The sequence below is a fragment of the Mauremys mutica genome, chromosome 1, assembly GCF_020497125.1.
Source record: "Mauremys mutica isolate MM-2020 ecotype Southern chromosome 1, ASM2049712v1, whole genome shotgun sequence".
Taxonomy (NCBI): Eukaryota; Metazoa; Chordata; order Testudines; family Geoemydidae; genus Mauremys; species Mauremys mutica.
The window spans coordinates 232555748-232569284 of record NC_059072.1 but is presented as its reverse complement, the minus strand read 5'-3'; the positions used below and the strand labels follow the sequence as shown (position 1 = coordinate 232569284).

The 13537-nt window shown below is 48.9% G+C and overlaps 1 protein-coding gene across 1 annotated transcript in view; it reads left to right on the top strand.

The window, feature by feature from the left end:
- Positions 1 to 8305, top strand: part of LOC123351597 (claudin-34-like) — a 46948-nt gene extending 38643 nt beyond the window's left edge. The window contains exons 4-5 of the transcript XR_006574062.1: positions 6972 to 7066; positions 8190 to 8305. The gene's annotated coding sequence lies outside the window, so the exon portion shown is untranslated. The remainder of the gene's footprint in view (positions 1 to 6971; positions 7067 to 8189) is intronic.
- The last annotated feature ends 5232 nt before the right edge of the window (positions 8306 to 13537 follow it).

Here is a 13537-nt window from a genome sequence, read left to right as displayed (position 1 = left end):
CACCTACTCACCCTTCCCACACACCCCTCACCCCTTCCTGCAAACCCACCCCTTCCTGCACACCCTCCTGTAACCGTCCTCCCCCCAGAGACCGCTGTAGGAGCAGGAGCCTGTCAGTCCTCGAGTGTAGAAGTGTACATCACTGCACACCGTACCCACCACAGTCTGCGTCCCTGTTTGAACCCTTTAATGCGAATTCGTTAGTAAAGAAAACTTTGTTAATTAAAAATGTTCCAATAACTTTATTTTTAAACGTCTGTTGGAAGGGGGGAAACATGGTGAACGGGGTATGTAACCGCTGAAAAAAGTCAATAGTAACTGAAACAGAGGCAGGTTCAGCTTCTCTGTAAAGAGACTGGACAGTCATAGGTTACCCTGCTCTCTGAGGAACCTAGCTTTCAAAGCCTCCCGGATGCACAACGCTTCCCGCTGGGCTCTTCTAATCGCACGGCTGTCTGGCTGAGCGTAATCAGCAGCCAGGCGATTTGCCTCAACCTCCCATCCCGCCATAAAGGTCTCCCCCTTGCTCTCACAGAGATTGTGGAGCACACAGCAAGCTGCAATAACAATGGGGATACTGGTTTCGCTGAGATCCGAGCGAGTCAGTAAGCTCCTCCATCTCCCCTTGAGACGTCCGAAAGCACACTCCACCACCATTCTGCACTTGCTCAGCCGGTAGTTGAAGAGCTCCTTGTCACTGTCCAGGGCGCCTGTATAGGGCTTCATGAGCCAGGGCATTAGCGGGTAGGCTGGGTCCCCGAGGATCACTGTAGGCATCTCCACATCCCCAACAGTTATTTTGTGGTCCGGGAAGAAACTACCTTCCTGCAGGCATCTAAACAGACAAGAGTTCCTGAAAACACGCGCGTCATGAACCTTGCCCGGCCACCCGACGTAGATGTTGGTAAACGTCCCCTATGGTCCACCAGTGCTTGCAGCACCATTGAAAAGTAGCCCTTTCGGTTAATACTGGCTGGCCTGGTGGGCCGGTCCCAGGATAGGGACGTGAGTCCCATCTATAGCCCCACCGCAGTTTGGGAATCCCATCGCGGCGAAGCCATCTATGATGACCTGGACGTTTCCCAGGGTCACTACCTTCGAGCAGTAGGTCAACGATTGCGTGGGCTACTTGCATCACAGCAACCCCCACGGTAGATTTGCCCACGCCAAAGTGGTTCGCTACTGACCGGTAGCTGTCTGGCGTTGCAAGTTTCCAGAGGGCTATGGCCACTCGCTTCTGCACAGTCAGGGCTGCTCGCATCCGGGTGTCCTGGCGCTTCAGGGCAGGGGCCAGCAAGTCACACAGTTCAAGGAAAGTGCCCTTACGCATCCTGAAGTTTCGCAGCCACTGTGATTCATCCCAGACCTGCAGCACTATGCGGTCCCACCAGTCCGTGCTTGTTTCCCGGGCCCAGAATCGCCGTCCCATAGCATGAACGTGACCCATTGCCACCATGATCTCCGCGGCATGGGATCCCGTGCTTTGTGAGAGGTCTGTGCCACTCTCACACTTCATGTCCTCACCGCGCTGCCGGAGCCTCCTCGCCCGATTTCTCAGCAGCTGACTGTGGAAGAGGTGGACGATAAGGTGCGAGGAGTTGACAACGGCCATAAGTGCAGCGATGATCACAGCGGGCTCCATGCTCGCAGTGCTGTGGCGTCCGCGCTGTCACTGACCAGAAAAGTGCGCTAACAGATTTCCCGCCGGCGCTTTCAGGGAGGGAGGGCGGGAGTGACGGTTGAATGACGACAGTTACCCAAAACCACCCTCGACACATTTTTCCCCCAGCAGGCATTGGGGGCTCTACCCAGCATTCCAATGGGAAGCGGGGACTGCGGGAACTGTGGGATAGCTGCCCAGAATGCACCGCTTCCAATGTCGACGCTTGCCCCGTTAGTGTGGACTCAAAGTCGAATTAGTGTCCTTAGTGTGGATACACAAATTCGACTTCATAAGGTCGAATCCACAAATTCGACCTAAGTTAAATCGAACTACTCTTATAGTGTAGACATACCCTAAGAGGGGCCAGACGTATATCCAGGCTCTCCAAGCTTCCTGAAGTATTCTCTTCTATTCAATATAGTGAGTATTAGAAAGACGGATTAGTCTTTTTGATTGATTTCTGTAGTTGCAAATGTGTGTTTTGCTGGAGAAATATTTTATTTTTGTTTGCTGTTACTGGTGCTTATACTAGAAGAGGGGGGGTGGAGTCCCTCTAGTTTTTATAAGCTGTGTACCCTGTAAACATTTCCATCCTGATTTTACAGAGATATTTTTACTTTTTTTCTTTAATTAAAAGCTTTTCTTTTTAAGAACCTGATTGATTTCTTCCCTTGTTTGAGACCTCAGGGGATTAGTCTGACTCACCAGGGATAGGTGGGGGGAAGAGAGGAGGCGGGGAAGGTGAATCCCTCTTTGTTTTAGATTCAAGGAGTTTAAATCAAAGAAGTTTTCCCTGACGACCAAGGGAGGGAAAGTCTGGGAGGGGGAATGGTTTATTTCCCTTTGTGTTAAGATCCCAGGAGTTTGGATCTGGGTTCCCCCTGGGAAAGGTTTGGGGGAACAGAGAGTGTGCCAGACACTAAAACCTGGCTGGTGGCAGTGGTACCAGATCTAAGCTAGGATTTAAGCTTAGAAGGAACCATGCAGGTCCCCACCTTTTGGATGCTAAAGTTCAAAGTGGGGAATAAACCTATGACAATAGCGGTGAAGTGGTGAGTTTTGTCATATGTTTAAAAGAGCTCTTTCTGACCCTTCTGTCTAACTGGCTTGTCAGTTTTGGTCTTCAAGGTGTGAAGAGACAGCACTGGCCATCAATTTCAGTTGATGGTGTTTTACTGGGTCAGCAACTCCAAGCTTATGGAGGAGTGCCCAGGATTTGTGACTGGAAAGTATGAAGTCAAGATCCTCCACTGTCTTGTTCCATCTCTTCAGATGGGCAGAATTCAATGATTCTACTAGAGCTTTTGTTGTGTCTGGATCATCACTCTTCTCATACTCTTTGAAGAGTGCTCCTGTTGTCAACTGCCAGAAAAGAGTATAAGCCTTGTGATAGCAGTGGAAAATGTGTTTTGCAGCAGCTTTGATAAGAAAGTGAACAGAGTGGTCATTGTTTTCTCGGATGGTCTCAAAGATATGGCATATGATATGGTATATCCCAACTTCAACTTCTGTGGTATATGCAATCCAGTTCACTTTGTGGAAATTCCAGCATAATTTTGGCATTGATTCAATCAATGGAAATCCAAAGGCAACATGCAGAATAGTGGGCTAGTGTTCGCTGTGAAGAACATTTCAAAGCACTGTTCATGAAGCTCACAGGGGTACACTGGTATTGTCTTTCATCAGAGATCAGAGGTCTTGGTTCTGTTCAGTATTCCATCTGGCCGAGCAAAAAGCCCCTGGTTGTTTGGGGTTGAAAAGATGAAGGACATCTGTGAACAAGGCCCAATCTGTGTGTTGCTCACCAGCAGCATCATTTCTGCAATAGCCTCATTGTGAATGGTGGCTGTTAAAAATCACCAAGGTACACAGCTAGGTGGAGAAATGATGGTAAAGCAAGATTTGACCATTCAAGCTGTGGAGGTTTGTGGATATCCATTATGGTCAGTTGTCTTATTCTTATTGGAGCGATAGATTCCCATGGTCTTGGGTTCCTCCAGGACTACGACATCTTTAAGACCATGTCTGATGCACATGGCAAGGCCATACTTTGCATCATTCATGGTGGCAATCAGTTCATAGCCATGAATTTATATCTTGCAGTTTGCTCATTGTCTGCCACATGAGTTTCTTGCAGATCAACTATGTTAATGTGCTTCACCTTGAGGACTCTTGAAAGATAGTCACATTTACCTGGTACACACGTACAGCTGGTCCTACGATTCTTCTGTACTGTCCCAGACAGGGACCCTTAACAAATTTCACATTGCTAATCATAGTGGGACAATGACAAATCCATGTCTGGTAGCCTTTTGATGACTTTTGTTATGTTGATAACATATAATAGGAGCACCATGTGAAGTTTGTCATCTTGTCCCTGTAACGGGTCGGACTCACCCCCGCGGCGCCTCCTGCTGGTGACTCCGGGAATTAGCTCTGTCCAGCGCTGGAGCGCCCTCTGCAGGCCAGTGATCCGCCTGTCTTCAGGCCCCCCGTGTCCCTCCCTGGACCCGGTGCCCTTTCACATGGGGTGCTGCCCCTGGCAGTGACCCCTTTCTCTCTGGGTCTCCCCTCCTTGGGGAACCCCCACCCTCTATCCCCACCTTGCCTCAGTATTGGCTACTGCCAGTCATTGTCTAGCCCCACACTCTGGGGCAGACTGCAGTATCAGCCTACTCATCACTGTCAAAGTTGGGTTTGGACCTGCTGCCTTGGCCTACCCCTGGGCTGCCCTCTGTAACCCCCAGTACCTGTTGGCCCAATGCTAGGCCGCAGCCTGGGGCTTTCTAGGCTGGAGCTCCCCAGCTCCTCAGCCTTTCCCCAGCCCTGCTTCACTCAGGTACCTGGTCTTTAGCTCCCTGCAGCCAGGACCTTCTCTCTCTGAAGGCAGAGAGAGACTCTCTGTTTCTGGCTTCCCTGGCCTTTTATAGGGGCCAGCTGTGGCTCAGTTTGGGGCGTGGCTTCACCTGCAGCCACTTTCTCACTCAGCCCAGCCTTGAGAGCAGCCGCTCTCAAGCCCTGCCAAGCCACTTTTAAACCCCTCACAGCAGGAGCAGGGTTTCACCCTGCTACAGTCCCCATGTGCAGTCACCTTGTTCTGTCACTCCATCCCCTCATTTACCTATGTCACCCCTATATCCCTCTGTTCCCTTTTGACCCACACACCTAACCTCAGATTCTGGCTCCCCACTTAATCACTGGTGTCTTCTGGGGGAACTTCAATAGTCTTCTCTTACCAACCCATTGTTTCAGAGGTTGATCAGATAACTCTCCTGTTCTTTGTTTTAGGGAGGTCTCCAAAGGGGACCTCTGATCTCTAATCTAACAGTGAGCAGGCAGCCCAAGGAAAGCTTCACCTAGGCTGACCAGATAGCAAGTGTGAAAAATCAGGCCGGGGATGGGGGGTAATAGGAGCCTATATAAGAAAAAGCCCCAAATATCGGGACTGTCCCTATAAAATCGGGATATCTGGTCACCCTAGCTTCACCCCCCATGGGAAGGGTTTTTTTTAGTCATAATAGGGTTTTTCCATCAGCAGGATTAAGCTATTCTTTCCCCAGGGGATGATGCTAGCAGAGCACAGTTGGCCTGTGGAACCAGGCCCTGCTGAGGGGATTAGGGATGTGGGAGAATAAGAAGAGACCCCTTAATTTTCCTACTCTCTGCTGGATTAGGGCACAGTGGCTGCCTGAAGACTGGAAGATGAGGGGGGTCAGCTGGCCACCTCTGAAGACAATGAGATGGGAGAAGGGGCAAATCTATCAGTGCTCCAGCCCCTCCCCCCCCAGCCCCAGAACAATATGTGTGGAGGATTCAGATGGGTTGGGGGCAGCAGGATATGGGGGATAAACTTAGAATAGCTGCTCACAGCTGGAAGCTGGGGAAACAGGAGCTCTCCCTGCTACCAGTTCCAAACAAGTAAGGAATGAAGATGAGCCAGTCAGTCAGGTAACGATTTCCCCACAGATAAAGGATTTTCCCTATAGACTAGCAGAAAGGCCAGAAACTATGTAGTTGATAGGGACTGGGTTGGCATTCATGGGAGTGGGTATATGTGCACATGGAATGGGCAGATGTAGGGTGAGCAGATGTCTGTGTAGAATTAGTGACTATATATATTCAAACTGACAGAGAAGGTATGTGTGCATGCAGAAAAAGTGGGTGGGTAAATGTAGAATGAATTTGGGTAGGTGTGGCGTAAGATGTGCCTCAGGAGTGAGTGAGTGTGTGTGTTTGTGGGTGGAACGACTTGGAGTGGAGTGAAAGTGGGTGTGGAATGAAGATATATGAAATAAGTGAGAGTTGAGATGTGCTGAATGCATGCAGTGGGTGTGAGACAATGAGTTGATGAAAACGTCTATAAATGTATTAATTGTATAATTATTATTAATTATTATAATTAATTAAATTAATAATTATTTTGTTTGCAAATGTTGGCAGTATGCATGTACTGTACAAATTGTGTTGTCTTTCTTGCAAAACAAACTCAGGGTAAACTTAAATGCTATATATTGTGCATAACGCTCTAATTTGGCTGCAGGTTGTTTCTCCTTCTCTACATAATGTGGAGAAATTTTGCATTATACTGGGTACCCTACTCCTGTTAGACAAGAGAGGCCTCCAAGAAGCAGAGCTGGCTGAGAGAAGCCAGTGGTATTTTTTGAAGAGGGGAGGAGGGAGCTGTCAAGCAGCCTGAGATGCTACATTTTTCATAAATGCACTGCAAGTGAAAGTGTGATTGTAGTACGGGTAGGCATATCATGCTAGCTTCAGTCTAACTAGCAGTGAACATAAGAGCGACCATACTGGGTCAGACTAAATGTCCAATCTAGCTCAGTATCCTGTCTTCCAACGGTGGCCAATGCCAGGTGCCCCAGAGGGAATGAACAGAACAGGTAATCATCAAGTGATCCATCTCCTGTAGCCCATCCCCAGCTTCTGGCAAACAGAGGCTAGGGACACCACATGGACCTATCCCCCATGAACTTATCTAGTTCTTTTTTGAACCCTGTTATAGTCTTGGTTTTCACAACATCCTCTGGCAAAGAGTTCCACAAGTTGACTGTGAGCTGTGTGAAGAAATACTTCCAGTGATAATAATAGTAGTGTAGGCATAGTGCCACAGACTTCAGCATGGGCTACCAACCAGGGTACATATCCAGGGTCCCTGGCTGGTTTGTCTGCCTGTGCTACAATCGCACCTTCACTTGCAGAATAGACATACCACAGAAGGAAAGACAGGAGAAGGGCAAAGAACGGGCAGTGGCTCAGAGACTAATATGCTTCTCCCCTCTTATTAAAATTTTAGAGGCGCTGACTGATTTCTCTATCCTGCTTAGAAACAACCATTGGCTTCAAAGGTGCTGAGTTCTCTCCTGTCCCTGGAACTGGCAGGAGGAAGAGGTAATCAAAGATTGGGGGTACTTGGCCTGGCCTCTCAGGAGGATTGGGCTGGGGTTCCTGTTCAGAAGCTGAGTGGTTCTCTGTCCAGGTTTCTTGGGGCAGTTGAGAAGGTCCCTGCCCTGATATCTTGTGCATGTGTGTGTTAAGGACTGAGGGAGTCCCTGCCCTTGGGGGTAATTGACAGGCAGTTGAGAAACCCTTCCTAGACTTCCCACTTTTCTCACACCTGGGAGAACCTCTCAGGTGGGGGTTGTCTGTTTCTCAAGATAGCCTCCAGGCCAGAGTCTTTTCACGGATGCCATGTTTGCCAGTGTAACGCCAACAGACCTTGACCATCGGCGGGCGGGATCGAATCTGGGACCTCTGGAGCTAAATGTACGAGCCTCTACTGCATAAACTAAAAGGCATGTGGCTCTTAGCTAAGGCTGTAAAGCAGACTCATTATTCTCTATCTAAGTGGATTCAGTGCTACCAGATGGGACAGAGCACCACACCCACAAGGTGTGGGGGTTACATACTTCCTCTAGCTAAGGAATCGCTTCCCAAGTTTAAGAGATTTACCAGCTGAAATCCTGGACGAGTCCCCACTTGTAATACCGACAGACCTCAGTCGTTGGAGGAGAAGATTGAACCTAGAACCTCTAGAGCTTAGTGAATGAGCCTCTACTGCATGAGCTAAAAGCCATATGGCTCTTAGCTAAGGCTGTAGAGAAGACTCATTAATCTCTCTAAGAGTATGTCTACACTACAAAATTTTATAGATGTCAATTTTTAGAGAACGATTTTATACAGTCGATTGTGTATGTCCCCACTAAGCACATTAAGTCGGCGGAGTGCGTCCTCATTACCATGGCTAGCATTGACTCATGGAACTATCCCACAGTTCTTGCAGTCTCCGCTGCCCATTGGAATTCTGGGTTAAGCTCCCAATGCCCATGTCATGGGTGGTTTTGGGTACATGTTGTCAGTCTCCCCTCCCTCCATGAAAGCAACTGCAGACAATCATTCCGCGCCTTTTTTCCTGGGTTACCTGTGCAGATGCCATAGCACGGCAAGTATGGAGCCCGCTCAGCTCACCGCTGCTGTTGTGAGCATTGTAAACACTTTGTGCATTTTATTGCAGTATGTGCAGACCCTGGCTAAGAGATGGCAGCACGAGAACAATTGTGAGGAGGACATGGACACAGACATTCCTTAAAGCATGAGATGTGGCAATTGGGACATTATAGGAGCAGTGGGGCTGGTTGATAAAGTGGAACGCCAATTCTGGGCCTGGCAAACAAGCACAGACTAATGGGACCGCATAGTGTTGCAGCTATGGGATGATTCCCAGTGGCTGCGAAATTTTCACATGCATAAGACCACTTTCCTGGAACTCTGTGAGTTGTTTTCCCCCACCCTGAAGTGCAGGAATATCAAGATGAGAGCTGCCCTGACAGTTGAGAAGCGAAGATAACCCTTTGGAAGCTTGCAATGCCTGACTGCTACTGGTCAGTTGGGAATCGATTTGGAGTGGGCAAATCTACTGTGGGGACTGCTGTGATTCAAGTAGCCAATGCAATCACTGACATTCTGCTATCAAGGGTAGTGATTCTGGGAAATGTACAGATCATAGTGGATGGCTTTGCAGCACTGTGTTTCCCTAACTGTGGTGGGGTGATAGACGGAATGCATATCCCTATCTTGGCACCGGACCACCTTGCCAACGAGTACATAAACAGCAAGGGGTACTTCTCAATGGTGCTGCAAGCACTGGTGGATCACAAGGGATGTTTCACCGACATCAATGTGGGATGGCCGGGAAAGGTGCATGATGCTTGCATCTTTAGGAACTCTGGGCTGTTTGAGCAGCTGCAAGAAGGGACTTACTTCCCAGACCAGAAAATTACTGTTGGGGATGTTGAAATGTTATAGTTATTCTTGGAGACCCAGCCTACTCCTTGCTCATGAAGCCATACACAGGCAGCCTGGACAGTAGTAAGGAGCAGTTCAATTATAGGTTGAGCAAGTGCAGAATGGTTGTAGAATGTGCCTTTGGATGTTTAAAAGCTCACTGGTGTTGTTTGCTGACTAGGTTAGACCTCAGCGCAATCAATATTCTCATTGTTATTACTGCTTGCTGTGTGCTCCATAATATCTGTGAGAGTAAGGGGGAAGACGTTTAAGGTGGGGTGGGAGGTTGAGGCAAATCATCTGGCTGCTAATTTTGAACAGCCAGATTAGAAGAGCACAGGTAGGCACGCTGCGCATCAGAGAGGCTTTGAAAACCAGTTTCATGACTGGCCAGGCTATGGTGTGACAGTTGTGTGTGTTTCTCCTTGATGCAAACCCGCCTCCTTTGTTGATTTTAATTCCCTGTAAGTCAACCACCCTCTCCCCTTCAATCACAGGGGGCAAAGAAAATAAAATCACTATTGTTTTGAAACCATGCATTCTTTCTTTATTAAATTAAAAAAAAGGGAGAGAACTGATAAGGTAGCCTGGGTGGGGTAGGGTAGGAGGGTAGGATAAGGCCACACTGCTTATTGTAGCCACACTGCAAATCAAAACTGTTTGAATGACAGCCTTCTGTTACTTGGGGCATCCTCTGGAGTGGAGTGGCTGGGTTCTCAGGACTTCCCCTCCCCGTGTTAGGTAATAAGGTAATAGTTAGAGATATACCAATCTCCTAAAACTGGAAGGGATCTTGAAAGGTCATTGAGTCCAGCCCCCTGCCTTCACTAGCAGGACCAATTTTTGCCCCAGATCCCTAAGTGGCCCCCTCAAGGATTGAACTCACAACCCTGGGTTTAACAGGCCAATGCTCAAACCACTGAGCTATCCCTCCCTCCTTGGGCATCTAGGTGAGGAGGATATGGAACTTGGGGAGGAGGGCAGGCGGTTGTACGGTGGATGCAGGGGCGGTCTGTGCTCTTGTTGGCTTTCCTGCAGCTCCCCCATTAGCCTCAGCATTGCATCCTGCCTCTTCTCATCGTGCTCACGTAATGCTTTCCTGGACTCTGCCACTGAATGTCTCCATGCATTCAGCTGTGCCCTATCAGTGCAGGAGGATTGCATGAGCTCAGAAAACATGTCATCACGAGTGCGTTTTTTTCACCTTCTAATCTGCGATAACCTCAGGGACGGAGATGATAGGGGGAGCACAGAAACATTTGCACCTGCAGGGGGATAAAAAGGGAGAGTGGAATTTAAGAAGATACATTTCTGAGAACAAAAGGGAGACTTGCACAGCGAATCAAAGAATTCACAGCAGACAGCACATGTGCTTTACGTACAAGGTCACATTTTGCCTTTTATATTGAGCAGCTGCCGGTATGGTGACACATCACACACGGCTGGGCAACAGAATTCAGTTTCCAGGAAGCCATGGTAAGCCAAAGGGTACGTGGGTTTGGCTTCTAACGTCCTCCTAAACATGTGGGAATGTTTTCAAACTGCAGCACCTTCCTTTCCCATAGCAAGCAATGCCAGTTGGGTTTGCCATTTAAAAGGAGGGGCTGCGGTCTTCAGGTGGATGTGCAGCACATCCCTCCCCCCCCCACCCCCCGTGTGGCTATTTGGGATGATCCCTTCACCCCTCCCCCTGCCATGTGGCTATTCTCAGGGATGATCCCTTTTAGCCAAGTGCAAACAGCCCAACATGAACGGGGTCCTTTTACTGTTCCCTTACAAAAATTCCCCTATTTCAACCAGGTGACCATGAACAATATCACTCTCCTAAGGCTAACACAGAAAGATATAGACCGAATGTTGCTTCAATGCGACCAAAACCCAGGACCATTCGCTGCCATGCTTTGTGCTGCAATGATTCCAGACTACTTGCTACTGGCTTGGCATGGTAAAGTATCCTACCGTGGAGGACAAAATAAGGCAGCCCTCCCCAGAAACCTTCTGCAAAGGCTTTCAGGCCTGGTCTACACTCGGGGGGAAATCAATTTAAGTTAGGTAACTTCAGCTAGGTGAATAACGTAGCTGAAGTCGACGTACTTAGATCGACTTACCGTGGTGTCTTCACCGCGGTGAGTTGACTGCTGCCGCTCCCCAGTCGACTCTGCCTGCGCCTCTTGCCAAGCTGGAGTACAGGAGTCAACAGGAGAGCACTTGGGGACTAGACTAGATCCCCTCTGGACCGATCGCTGCCCACCGATCCGGCCAGTAGTGAAGACATACCCTCAGAGTACCTCCCGCAGAGGTTCATGGAGATGTCCCTGGAGGATTCCTGCTCCATCCCCAGACAGCTTAACAGACTTTTCCAGTAGCAGTACTGGCCGCGAATGCATCCGAAGTCTTCAGGGCAAATTAAACACTATTTCTTTTAAACCCTGTACTGTAGTTACAAATGTGCATTCACCAGAGGTGCCTTCTCCACCTTCAGGGTCGGGGATCCCACCTTGGGAGGGTATTGGCTCCAGGGTGATGAAAAGGTCCTGGCTGCCGGGGAGAACGGATTCACCACTTGCCTGCTGCACATTCATCTCCTCCTCCTCCTCCTCCACAAAATCCATCGCTGTGTTGTGTGAGACTCCCCGTTTCCAGGTGTCCATGGACAGTGGTAGAGTAGTGGTAGGGTCCCCCCCAGAATGCCATGCAGCTGATCATAGAAGCGGCATGTATAGGGCTCTGACCCAGAGTGACCGTTTGCCTCCTTTGTCTTTTGGTAGGCTCGCCTGAGCTCCTTAATTTTCACGCAGCACGGCTGTGTGTCCCTGTTGTAGCCTCTGTTCATCATGCCCTGTGCGATTTTGGCATATATATTAGCATTTCTTCTTTTTGATCAGAGTTCTGCCTGCACAGATTCTTCTCCCTATACAGCAAGCAGATCCAGTGTCTCCCATTCGCTTCATGCTGGAGCTCGTTTGCGATTCTGGGAGGACTGCATGGTCACCTGTGCTGCTGTGCTTGCCATGCTGACCAAACAGGAAATTAAATTCAAAAGTTCCCGGGGCTTTTCCTGTGTACCTGGCTAGTGCATCAGAGTTCAAAGTGCTGTCCAGAGCTGTCATATTGGAGCACTCTGGGATAGCTCCCAGAGGCCAATAACGTCGATTTGCATCCGCACTACCCCAAATTCGACCCAGCAAGGTCGATTTTAGCACTAATCCCCTTGCCGGGCAGGAGTCGATTTTAAGAGCCCTTTAGGTCGACAGAACGGGGTTGCTTGTGTAGACGCATTCATTGTAAAATCGACCTACTGCAGCTAAATTCGATCTAACCCTGTAGTGTAGACCAGGGCTAAGTGGTCTCAGTGCCACTAGATGGGACAGAGCTCCACACCCAGGAGGTGCGTGGGGTACACCAGGTCTATTGAAGCGCCCCCTCATGGCCACTCAATAAACAGCTGTGAGGGGAATCCAAACCTCTGGATCCCTAGATATTTTAAGCAGGCCGTCTCAACAGGCGACAGCGCTGTTTCCTCCTTTGGCCTCTCTGCAGACTTCCTGGGCACCGATTCACTCTGTTGCCCCTTCCATGGAAATGGGGCCCCTGAAACTACCTGCTTATGGGCCTAAGACTGAGGGACTCCATTTCTGCAGGGAAGTGTTATTGTTCCCATTTTTACTGATGAGGAGCTTAGTCACAGAGAGACTGACTTCGTCAAGGTCACAAATGGTCTGTCGCAGAGCAGCAAATTGGACCCAAGTTTGAGGTCCTAACCCCTGGACCATCCTTCTTCTCCGGTCAGCCACAATGTCTTTCTCCTCTTCAAAACATGTCCCTTCTGACTCTTTGTCCCTGACCCTGAATCCTCCAGCTGCAGGTTCCATGCTGCTGCCTGCCTCTGCATGGAGTGGATGGTTGAGGAGGGAGAGCCAGGCTGTTCTAGACTGGCAGAGACATGGAGATGATGCTGAGGGAAGGGCCTAACATGCAGCCAGTGCATTCTGCACTGGGACTAATCGCTGTGAAGGAGCCAGAGGCTGTGGAAGGGAGAGCTGGGTATGATACATGGAAGTGCTAATAAATTACTTAAAAAAAATAGCATCAGAGGGGTAGCCGTGTTAGTCTGGATCTGTAAAAGCAGCAAAGAGTCCTGTGGCACCTTATAGACTAACAGACGTATTGGATAATGCTTGCATATTTATACCTGCCTCTGGAAATTTCCACTACATGCATCCGACGAAGTGGGTATTCACCCACAAAAGCTTATGCTCCAATACGTCTGTTAGTCGATAAGGTGCCACAGGACTCTTTGCTGCTTTTAAAAAAAATAAAAATTTAGTACCTCAAAACTTTCACCTAGATTTAAAGTTAACGGGGGACGCTTTGTGCCCTTCTGAAACAACAAGTTCAGCTAAACTCAGATCTTTCAAAATTAGGAAATAAAGAGTGCAGGTGTGCCAGGTGCATGTTTTGTGTTAGGTAACATGTATTAACAGGAGCTACCTCCACCTATCCTACTCTGAAACACTGATCCTACTCCACAGAAACATCCCAACATTTGCTAAACGCTATGACCCCTTCAACCCTTAT